The following is an 11893-nucleotide window of genomic DNA, read 5'->3' as shown; positions in this document are numbered from 1 at the left end:
AGAGAGTAACGATTCTGTTTTGAAAAGCAAATGAACAATTTTGAACCCCAAGTACCTCTCATATCAAGGCAAAGCATTCCTCCTCAGGAGGAAAAAGGTCACTGAAAAAGAAATCAGATATAGCCACTGGAAGGATATCCAGTGCATCCCATGTCCCCAGCGCAGGAACAATTATCTCTATGTCCTTTCTGAGAGGTATTTCTCAACCTGCTTTTGAAGATCCTCACAGATGCCATAATCACTCAAGTGCATTTCTAGCCCTGCTTTGGAGGGTTGGGGCTTTTTTTTTTCCCTTTTGCCTTTTTTTCCCCCTTTTCTTTTTATTTATGCCCACTTTGATTTTTTTCTGCTATAATTTAGTTGTAGTAATTCTTGTTCCATCTACTACAAAGCTTTTACTCTCTGCAAATGACACACTGCTCTTCTGTATCAAAAGACTCTTGTAATATTTCCTCTGGTCTTTTATTCTCTACACAATCCAAATCGTTTCAGACCGCCTTCCAGGTTTGTTTCCTAGTGGTATGATATTCACACTTTGGAGCCTCTCTAATCACTCCACACCATTCTTGAATCTACCATTCATCTTGGGCTGTCCTCTTGGGGCATTATTACCACATATGAAACCACATTTTTCCAGCCAGATTTTAAAATGACACCTATTAAGCTGAGGGCTGTGTCTTCAGTGCACAGTTAACTTGAGTTATTTGCACTTCAGTGACTATCTCCCCAGTTAGCTTCACATCACAGAGCCACAGGAACAGAGAAGTGAAAGGAATAGCAGGCAATCATCTAGTCCATATCCTACCTCTGAGGCCCAGTCAAGTGCCATATATCTATACTGTTTTTAGAAGACTCCAGAAGCAGACCCATCATGATATTCCTGGCCAGTCTTTGCCTGTTCATCCTGGGCTGCCTGAGTCAGTGGCATCCCCACTTTGCCGCATTCTCACAACAGATAAAACCAGCCTGATTTACTCACAAGAAAATCATATGCAACTGTGTCAACAACTTGTCTTGGAAAAAAGGTTCCACCAAATCTACTAGACCAGCAGCACCAGTACATAGTGGCACCATGACATTTACCATATTTGTGAGGACAAGAAAGCTTTTTCAAGTATCACCACATGGTTTATGCTATCAAGCATTAGCTTTCTCTAAAGCCTCCTTGGCTCCCATCCCCTTACAGCTGCCTTTGCATTTTTGAACACAGGTAATGCATGTGCCTTCTTGACATCATCAGGAGACTCCATGCTTCTTAGAGAGGATGGCAGATAGCTGAGCCTTTGCAAATCCTACTGATTTGCATAATGTCTCTTATCTCTCAAGTACACCTGACCTGTTCCTTTTTAGTCCTATTTTGATTAACTGTCGTAATTCACCTTTTCTGTGGTGGTTGGAAGGAGGAAGACATCAAATGGATCACTTGTTATTTGCTCATTTCCACATTAGCAAACTTCTACTGTCCTCCATCTTGATTATTCAAATATTTCCTTTCTCAGCAGTTGCAACTCAGTTTTAGCCTGAGCTTTCTGACTTCTCCCTACATGTCCATGAAACCTGTTGTCTATGTTTAGCCTGTACCAGGAGCCAAACTATAGCAGTTGCAGTTACTCTGCCACCTGATGACTCCTCCCCAGCAGAGAAAGGGGAATCAGGAAAAGGAGAGAAGACCCCCAGGCTGAAATGAAAATAGACCTAATAAAACAGCCAAATCAATGCAAATGTCAACACAAGACATATGAATTTATACTCAGCCCAGCAAAAGTGCAGCAGTCACAATATCCAGGAAGAGAATCCTCAAGAGCAGGAGACAGAAGAGGAGTATGGCAAAGAGGAGCCCAAGGAGAAGGCTCTAGCAGGAGACTCTTCTCTCCTTAATGAACTTCCTCCTTTATACTGAGTATGATGCTCATGTTATGGGATACAGTTGTGAGCCAACTCAAGTCCTGGCTGATTCAGATCTGCTGATGGCCTGCAGCCCATGGCTGGCCTGTGATTCTGTCCCATCAAAACCAGGATTCCTGTTCTACTCAGCAAGTAGAAATGCACCTTTCCCATGTGTTTTCACCACAGGGTAGTAAGCCATGCTCATCTCTCACTGCCTGCCCTCTCCCTGGGATTACTATTCATGAGCAGCCACGCTGCAAAACCACCCATGCATGGCACAGTGGGGTTGGATTACAGCACAGAACAGCCACATTCAAAGCTGACAAATGTCCTTAACTTGGGCTTTGTACTGTGTGACTGGACAGGCCATTTAGCTCCAGTGTAAATGTCACCATCCTCATCCCAAAGGTCTCTCCATTTGGACAAGGCTTGAGCTGGAGGTGAAAATGAAGTTTCAGCACAGATCAAACAAGGACAAGCCCATGCCACACCATAAGAAAACATGGCTGAAAAGCGTCCTTCAGCTCTGTGGAAATAAAATGAAAGGAACAGGCTGCATAGCAGACACAGAGACCTCACTGCCTGCTCACATTTGAGCTCTAATGAGAAAGAAAGGGGTAAGAAAGTTTGACTCTGCAGATTCGATTGCTTCTTCTCTGCTGCTTCACCAGATCCTCTGTTGCAAATGTGCACAGGGAAACTGTGAGCCCACAGAAAGCCTTCAGTTCCCCTGTTTATGCCCAGGGACAGGACAAAGCATGACAATGCAGACAGAATGGTCCCTTTAATCTGTTTCACAAATTCAGTATACTGAGAAACTAATGTAAATGGGAATAGGCTGCAAGAAGTGTTCTGCACCTTTAAATTAACTATCTGCAAGCACAGCAGGCCCCTTGCTCATAGTTCTGCACTTCACTTAGCTCCTGCAGTAGTACAATCTTAAGAGCGTCAGTGGAAAAGCAAACAAAATCCTCCAATCGGCAGGGGAAAGTCACAGTTTATCTCTAGAAAGCACGAAGCCGCAAACCTGAAAAGATGCCAAAGTTGACAGCTAACTGCCACATACTACTCTCCCCCCCCCACCCCCCCCGGTTTTTCTTAAACTCTTTCTTCCCGTTCCCAGGCCAGACTCAAGTTTGGAAGTCAGTGAATGAATTCCACAAGTACTACAGTTTGTACTTTCACAAACAGCTTAAAAGCAGAGCTATCAGATTTCACAGCCCTGCCAGGAGGCTGGCACAGCTTCAAAGCACTTCGGAAATATCTCTGGCTTTACTCTGCAGACAATAGCCTCTCCTCGGTGAGGCTGAAGCAGCCCTTCCCTTCCAGAGCTGACTTTGACACATACCCTCGCAGCTTCAGCAAAGCAACAGCAACACGTCTGAAATTTCGAGACCTTGTGCCAAGGCAGAATTTACCTGTAAAGTCTGAAGCAAATCAGAAAGCATTTGAGATCACAACATTTTGCAGAGATCTTGGGCCTGTCACAACTCAAAATGGGTTGGATTCAAATCCCATGTTGGCTTCGATGTGCTAGTCCTGGTGCAAAGCAGGTGCTTTTGACAAGCTTTTTAGCTCCTAAAAATAGCTCTGTATTACATTACCAAAACTACATAATCTTTACTTTTTCTCTTGACTGTAGTTTAATTTTAAAGAGACAAATACCTCAATCCTGGAATTTATGGACAGGTCTCACAAAACCTTCCTGTCCTGAGCTATTTCAGGTACAACCATTTTAAAAGACATACTTTTCTCCTTTGATATTCAGAAAAATCAACTTGCACAGCTCCTTGCATAGATAAAACACACAGGATTTTCTACTTCTTGCAATCAGTTTACAATCAAAACCCTTCACCCAGTCTCGAGTGGCTGCAAACCTCACCACCCAGAAAGGCAAGGGCATTCCAGAAAATGGGATTTTTACTACGAATAGCAGAATTAAATAAGACATAGGAAAAGAAAGCGCCAGATAGAAATGTTCAAGAGCAGGAGGACTGACTAAGCAGATCCTGTTCTGAGAATACTCCTCTAAGCTCCAGGTCAATGGAAAATTTTAATTTACAACTGTATCATGTGCAACAGGGCTGCTGCAATTCCAAATGTGACAACTGGGGGATATATGTCATTTCCCATGTTCTTATATGTCCTAGTATTTCGGTTATTAACTGACAAGCTGAGAAACAGTAATACAGAGACAAGTGGCAATAATGCTGGCAAAAGGGTAGTCAGAATTTGTCAGAGTGTGATGGAAACTATGGGAAGAACAAAACATGAGCTGCGCTGGTGCTTGGAAAAGAAAACCACAAACCACTTGGGAATTTGAACCAAAGACAAAATGAAACCCTAGACACTTTCATGAGGCAAGATGGCATATATTTGGATGGTCCTCCATAGAAATGCTTAAGGGAAGGAAAGGCAAGGCCAGCTGAAAGAACAGCATCTGATGCTTCACCATTCTTGTTCTCTCTCAGAACCCACTGGAACAAAATCCATACAAGGGAGAAACAATCTCCACACTGCTATTTAATCACTTGTTAAAGAACAAGTGAAACAGCAGCAAAGTTTCTAGGAATTTATCAGGGAAAGGTACTTACCCAGATTACTTAACCCCTATTTATCCTATTGATCTGGCACTTTGTACCTGCACTCCTGCAGCCCTGCTCCTGGGTGACAAACTAGGCACATAGCTCTGCCGTTGGCCCCTCCTCTTCACAGAGATGAATGGAAAGGACTTTACACCTAAATTTGCTTTATCAGCCTGGGCTGGTTTTCTTCTGTGGGGCTGGGCAAGGTTTGGATGCTGAAGAAATCTCCCCAGCTCTGTTGTTCCCGCCCATGGCTGACATAACTCCAATAACAAACTTCAGGTAGGTTATGAAAACTGTGGAAAATGTCTCTCAGAGCCTCAGCCTTTAAGCCACTTAAAAGGTATGAGCTGTTCTTAGATGATGCTACTAAATTTGGGCATCTGACTCCAGTATGGAATGCAAAGCTGGTAAGCCAAACATCCAGTCCCTCTCTTCCTTTCCTCTTCTATAATCTCCTTTATTTTTTTTCCTAACTCCAAATGCTGCAGTGGTGCTTTATGCTAAACTACCCAGAGTCTGCAAAGTCAATATTCACCTGTGTGTGCTGTGAGGCATCCTGCAGTCACAAAATCCAAAGGTAAAAATGGAAGAAGTATCACTGGTGGAAATACATTTTGCTTTCTCTAAGGAGTACCCAAAACCAGCAATGGGGAAACAAGTTGTTCTTTTTTAAACACACAAACAAACAACAACCAAAACAGGAAAACATATATTAAAAAGGGAATTATCTAATTTTTGTGAAATAAAAATTGAAAAATATATGACTGAGAAGCTGGCAGGTAATAAAAACCAGCCACAGACCACAGTGCTGGCTGCAGTTTAAACTCATGTAAATTAGATATGTGGCCTCTCCTCCAAATGTAGGGTATTTGAGCCCTGTATACTGTTGAGCAAAACTTTTCCCATGAAACCATTCCCACTCCAATTCAGAGATAGGCATTATGGTCAAGCCATGCTCCTAACAATGATCTTTGGTTTGGCACATTCTAGTGTGGTTATCTTGGCAAATGAATTCTTCAGCCTATTCCATTTGCCTGGTCCCAGAACATTCTGGATTATGTTGATGAGCCTTCAAGTGTGACATGAAGGGAAAGTCATGGCTAGTAAATCACCTGATAAGTTCCATAAAGAGCGGGCCTTGATGACTTCACCCTGCCAAAGCAGCAACCTCAGGTTGCTGAGCTGTTACAAATTGAAAATGCTCACCATAAAAGCAGGGTTCTTTTACTGCAAGAAGGCAAGGCAATCTATACAGCATACAGAACAGTAACATGACCCTACAGCAACGCTCACCATAGAACAGGAGGATCGTAACTCTAAAGAGCGCTCAGCGCTCAAATTGGTGAAGTTACTGAGGTGGTTCTCACAGCATTCCCCTCCCTCTCTCTTTAGAAATGGTTATTGATGTGCATGCACATGTATGTGCACAGACACACGCTTCCAACTATGTGTGTGAGTAACTTCAAGGCAAGAGTTCAAACCAAGCAGGAGGAGAGATGTTTTTCTGTCAGCACCATCTCCTTTCAACAGGACAAACCAGAAAAAGCACTGCAAATTGCAACAAACTACAAAAACTACAGGTTTAAATCCCCAAATGGTCCAAGGCAGCTCATGCAAATGGGATTCCTCCTTTTTTTTAGGTCTGTTACTCTTTAATGCTGGTGGAAGAACTGCAGTAGTTTTCCTGAAAACAGAGCTTTGTTTTTTTCAAATCATTCACAATATCCTGGAATGACATCAATCACATTTTATAGCCCTGAATACCTTAAGAAGTTACATTTGGAAGCAGCAGCGAATGGCTGGGTCCTCAGAATACACCATAACCTCAGAGCCCACTGTGAAGGACAGCATCTGCCACAGCCTTGCAATGTTAAGATCAGGGCAATTCTAAATGCTGGAAATAAAACATAAAGACATTTTCTCTGTCTGTGGCATTAAATCATGACTAATGACTTGATAAAAATTTCACCACTTTTAAAAGCCATAAATAGAAAACTCTTCATGCTTCTTTCTGATTTGTATTCACACAGTGCCCCCACAAATATTCTGTCACCTCTGCAGTTTTTCAGCTGTCCTCAATAAGAAACATAGGCACAAAATACCTACTTTTCATCTTCTTGCAGCCCAAACACTTACTGCTCAGGAGTTAAGAATAGCACCAGCAAGCTGATAGAAAGCCAGGCATAGCAGAGCATTTGAAAATGAATGCTCAGACTCAGTGTTATCAGAACGGGCTGACAGACAGCTATGAGAATCTGACACACTTCTATAGGAAAGCTCATTATTTAATTACTTTCATTGCACAAAGTACTATAAACAGGAACAGGAATTAACAAGCAATGACTCTAGTTAAATGCAAATATTTGGCCTCTTAATTTCACAGACATTCTTCATTCATCATCTGAATGGGCAGGCAGATTGATCTGTATTCCTCTTCTCCAGAATGGATATCCCTCAAACATCTCCTCAAAATCTCCCAGTCACCTCTACTTACCATCAAACATGTACATCACAATTACAACAATATGAAGCAAACCACAACCTGAACGCCACAGAAAACGCATCACTTTGTGTAGTTTAATAATGAATAAACACTACTGAGTTCTCAAGGAGAGTTTGTGTCTGTTGGTTAACTCTTAGTCAGTGCTGTTGGAGCATTTGTTGGCTTTGCATAAACATTTTGTTAGACACAGCCACTTTGTGATGCTTTTCCTATTTCCTCTTTTCTTGTCTTTTTCAGTTCCACCCAATTTCCTTTTTGCTTTTTATTTTTGTTTGAACAACCTTGGTTTGAGTTAGGTTCTTAGAGCAAGAAAAGAAAACCAAATCATTTATGCTAACCAATACTACAGGCCCTGCCTTTTAATTCAGCAAGTCAGTGTCTAAACAAGCTGCACTCCACCAAAAGACTGAAAGAAGACATCTTAAAAATAAATTAATCCACTACATACAAATTACATTTTTCATTTCTCTACTCTTTAAGGCTTTTATCTCAATTTTCCCCTTTTGCTCTAACAATAAAATCTGTTAGAAGTCCAATTACCTTTCTGCAGGCATTGATTTACCAAAGCTTTTGATACAGCCCATTTTGGATGCATTGGCTGGCACAACGGCTCCTGCCTGGGAAGCTGCCGTAGAGTGCTGTTGTGCAATAGATGTCATAATGCCCAGGGAGTAAAATTATCCAGTTCCTACAACAGAGCTTTGTGCTGGTGTCTGCACATAGAAGCCACACAATTCTTTGGACAAGGTGAAGGTGGTTATGTGCTCAGAGGTTACTATAGACTGACCACAGAAGTGGTCACTGGGAGTAGTTCAGAAGGCTTTACAGGAATGCTTTGATGCTCTCCAGAGCAGGACTACTGGCCAGTAGCTAAACTATAATTATGCTAGCTGGATCTGAAAGTCAGGGTTCAGTTGCAAGAATTCCCTTCTTAGTTCACCCATTCCAGACCTCAATCAAGGCCAATGTACTTTTGGGAAGGTTTAGTTCCAGTGGAACATAAGCCCACAGCTGAAAAGCTCTTGGGCTGAATTTTTCCTTTAAAATCTAGGTCACATCACTCTAGGAGCAGCAGCTGACTTTCCACACAGGTGCAGAGGATGTGGGGGGATACTCTATACACAAGGAGGTAGGAACAAAGAAATATTTACAAAAAGCTAACTGTATGTGTTAAAACAGTATTAACATCCATTCATTACAAGCTTTGTCTCAGGCCTGGCTACCATCTGTGGCACAGATTTTGTTATGCAGTGCAGAGCAAGATAGAGCTTTAAACACTGCCTGGAGCACACAAGACCTGTGTTTATTCCCAGCAACATATTCATAAATTATAAAGCCCAAAAAGGACCACTTTGGCTGTGTGGGCTGCAGGCATTTACTTAGTCAAGACACGTTCTGCCTGCTCCTGCAACCAAGGCAGGCATTCAGAAGCTTGCAGCTAAATTCCCATTTGTTTCCATGAGGTTTGCTCCCCTGGCACACCTGAAAGGTGGCCCTTAACTCCAAGTGTCAGGGATGTGTGATTAACAGCACTCAGATGTTTTCTCACCAGAGAAGGGCAGAGCACAGCTATGGTCGGGGCCAGGGTAGCAGGCCCAGCACATCACCCTTGCAACCACGTGCTCCACAAGGAAGCCAACGGCAGTCACAAGCTGCAGTGACTACCAGCTGAGCCCTCCATGATGTGGTGCACCTCATTCCTGAGGTCACTTCTGCTGAGGGGAGGTCAGGTAAGGCCAGATCATCCCTCTGGTGTGTACAGGGTTAAGTTCAGCATCCAGGCTCTCCTTTGATCTTGTATTTCCATGGGCAAAGATCACAGCTGTGGATTTTGTCAGGCTTTTCCCAATCTCTGTTGTCTGTATTTTTTAACCCAGTGCTTCCCTGAACAAACATGTGTCCAAGCTGGAGCCAATCACCCAGCTTTCAGCTCATTCAGATTTTGCTGGTGTGAGGAAGGGTTACCTCTGCTCTCCACTCTCTAAACAAACTGGCTCTAGATAATAACTGTAATCTGGAATGCCTTTACTTGCTGTGTGCCCCACAATGTTAGTTTATAGAAGCCTGGGCAGAACTCCCACACCAACTAGTGTATGGGTCTCAGTAATATATTCAAAAAACCAAACAAACCACAACTGCCAGAGAACCATGATTTTTTTCCCCTTACCTCTAAATGACAAAGAATTCTTATGACATTGAACTTAACTTTTCCTTGAAGCAGCCTCATTTTAAGCCTCACTATTTAAACAAAACACAACACGAAACACCACACTAATATCTCACGGACTACTCCATATGGTAGAGAACTATCTTCTCCTAATTTGGCTCCTTCTCAGAAATGAACATGCACTTTTTTTCCCCCATTTAGGAAGGCAGGGTTTGTTGTTGTGTTTGTGTATTTCAGTTCACTCTGCCATGCATTACCCTGATTAATTTTGGCAGTGACAAAGTTGGAGAGGTAATTTAAAATTATGATCACACGGAAGCACTCTATTTTACTGCAGCAAAATCAGCACTCCTGTTTTAACTCTCCTGACCTTCCATTCCCTGTGAAGGAGCACAAGAGGTAAAACCTGTTTCTAAAAGCACAGACTTAGGAGTTCTCACAATTGTGTTTTTGAATTATTTTCCCTTCATAATAAATGAAAATGCATGCAGTGTTACACTCAGAGAGACCACAGCACTTCAGTACATCCAACGGGTACACTAAAAGTGGAATTAGACTAGAACACTAAGGCTGTTAAAGCAAAAAAGTCAATCTAAATTTATCTTTGTCAATCTTGGAAAACAACAGAGATTAAATCAAAGAATGTAAATGACAAGCATGAGAAGCCCGACTCTTGTTTACCGGGTACGGTTTGCTTTGACAAAGAAAATGCAGAAATACAGAAAACAATGAAATATACAAAGATGACAAAGGGAGAATTTGAGTACCTTGGACATGTAATTTATATCCTTCGAGCTCCATTTCTCATTTCCCCCTCATTATAGCTACTGAAATCCATTTTTCAGGGAAGTATTATTACATAATGAGAGTTGTCTATGGGACTCGTAAGTCATTCATGGCTTAACTCCTCTCTGAAGAATTGGCCTTAACTATTTTCAGTCTGAGCACGTACTTCCTGTCGTTTCCCAAAATAATTTCTGGCAATCACTAGAGCTACAAGAGCTGCTGACTGCTGGAAAGTGACACTCGAAGTGTCCACACAAAGATCAAAAATTAGTTTATTAGAAAGCACCTATCTGAACATCTACTGCAATGCAATCGGTCATAGAGTCTTCACTGACAAGCTTCTGAAGGTTTTCTACCCTGCACACACACACACAAATGTAATAAGAAGCAAAAAATACTCCAAATAAAAACACCCCAAAAGGCACTAAATCCTTAGAGATGTTGCTCACATAATTTCAGTATTAATTTACATTACTGTTATATATGATAACATGATGCTTAAATAACAACGCTGTTAAGAAAAATGCCAAATCACTCCATGCACCTAATCAGCACCAAAATTACTCAAGCAGGTCATACCACTCAGTATTCCATCAGGCCACCATTTCACAGAATCATAGAATCAGTCAGGGTTGGAAGGGACCACAAGGATCATCTACTTCCAACCCCCCTGCCATGGGCAGGGACACCCCACACTAGATCAGGCTGCCCAGAGCCTCATCCAGCCTGGGCTTAAACACCTCTAGGGACAGGGCCTCAACCACCTCCCTGGACAACCCATTCCAGGGCTTCACCACTCTCACGGTGAAGAACAACTTCCTCATGTCCAGTCTGAATCTCCCCACCTCCAGCTTCATTCCATTCCCCCTAGTCCTATCACTACCTGATATCCTGAGAAGTCCCTCCCTGGCCTTCTTGTAGGCCCCCTTCAGGTACCGGAAGGCCACAATGAGGTCACCTCAGAGCCTTCCCTTCTCCAGACTGAACAGCCCCAACTCCTTCAGTCTGTCCTCACAGGAGAGGTGCTCCAGCCCTCTGATCATCCTCACGGCCCTCCTCTGGACACGCTCCAGCATGTCTGTATCCCTCTTGTAATAAGGGCTCCAGAACTGGACACAGTACTCCAGGTGGGGTCCCAGAGAGGACAGAGCCTTTTAAAACCAAAATAATTCCATAGTGTAGCAAACCAGCCTTATTTCCCCCTACTTATTTTTCACCACAGACGACAACCCTTTGGATTAGCCACATGACTGGGAGACTGCTGATGAGCCACCAGATTACCAGGCTACTTCACACAGAGAAAGCCTAACAAGGAAGAAGCCCAGGCAAATTGTTTCCTGGCAGGTTTAGGGAAAAGTATTTCAGCTTACCTTCTCCTGTGGGATCCTGCTGAGGTGGCACCGACAGTGTGGATGGTGGAGGCAGCCTGCATGAAGGGGAGCTGGCAAAGAACTCCCAGCACGCATTGCATTATGGCAGCCATGGATGTGCTGTGAAGAAGCTGAAATGAATGCAAAACATGCTACTGGTGAGGGCACACTGATGGTGTAAGCTGGGTTACTCTGCCAGGTGGCTGAGGAAAGCCAGGTGCTGTGGTAAAATGGCAGGCTGGGCAGAGCAGTAATGGCATCCTCCTCTGAGGGGGCAAAAGCAGGCAGGTTCAGTGCACAGGGCCTTCAGGCTGCTCTGGAGAAAAGACGGTCCGATCCTAGTTACTGATACTGCAGGAGTAAGGGAGAACACCCTTTTGTCTCTAAAGTCAGTCATATCCATACCTCAAGGACAAATAAACAGCTTTTGCCCCTTTGTGGGCTTGATCCATGTTTTGGATTGAGCCTGCAGCCAGAAGAACTCCACACAGCATGTTTCAAGGAGCCTTTCAAAAATAAAAGCCAATGACCTGTCGCTGATCTCAGAGATGTTGATCTCCTGAGGAAAAAACCAATGACAAACCTGCCCTAA

This window comes from Dryobates pubescens, chromosome 32, assembly GCF_014839835.1.
Source record: "Dryobates pubescens isolate bDryPub1 chromosome 32, bDryPub1.pri, whole genome shotgun sequence".
Lineage (NCBI taxonomy): Eukaryota > Metazoa > Chordata > Aves > Piciformes > Picidae > Dryobates > Dryobates pubescens.
Note: the sequence above shows the minus strand (reverse complement) of the source record.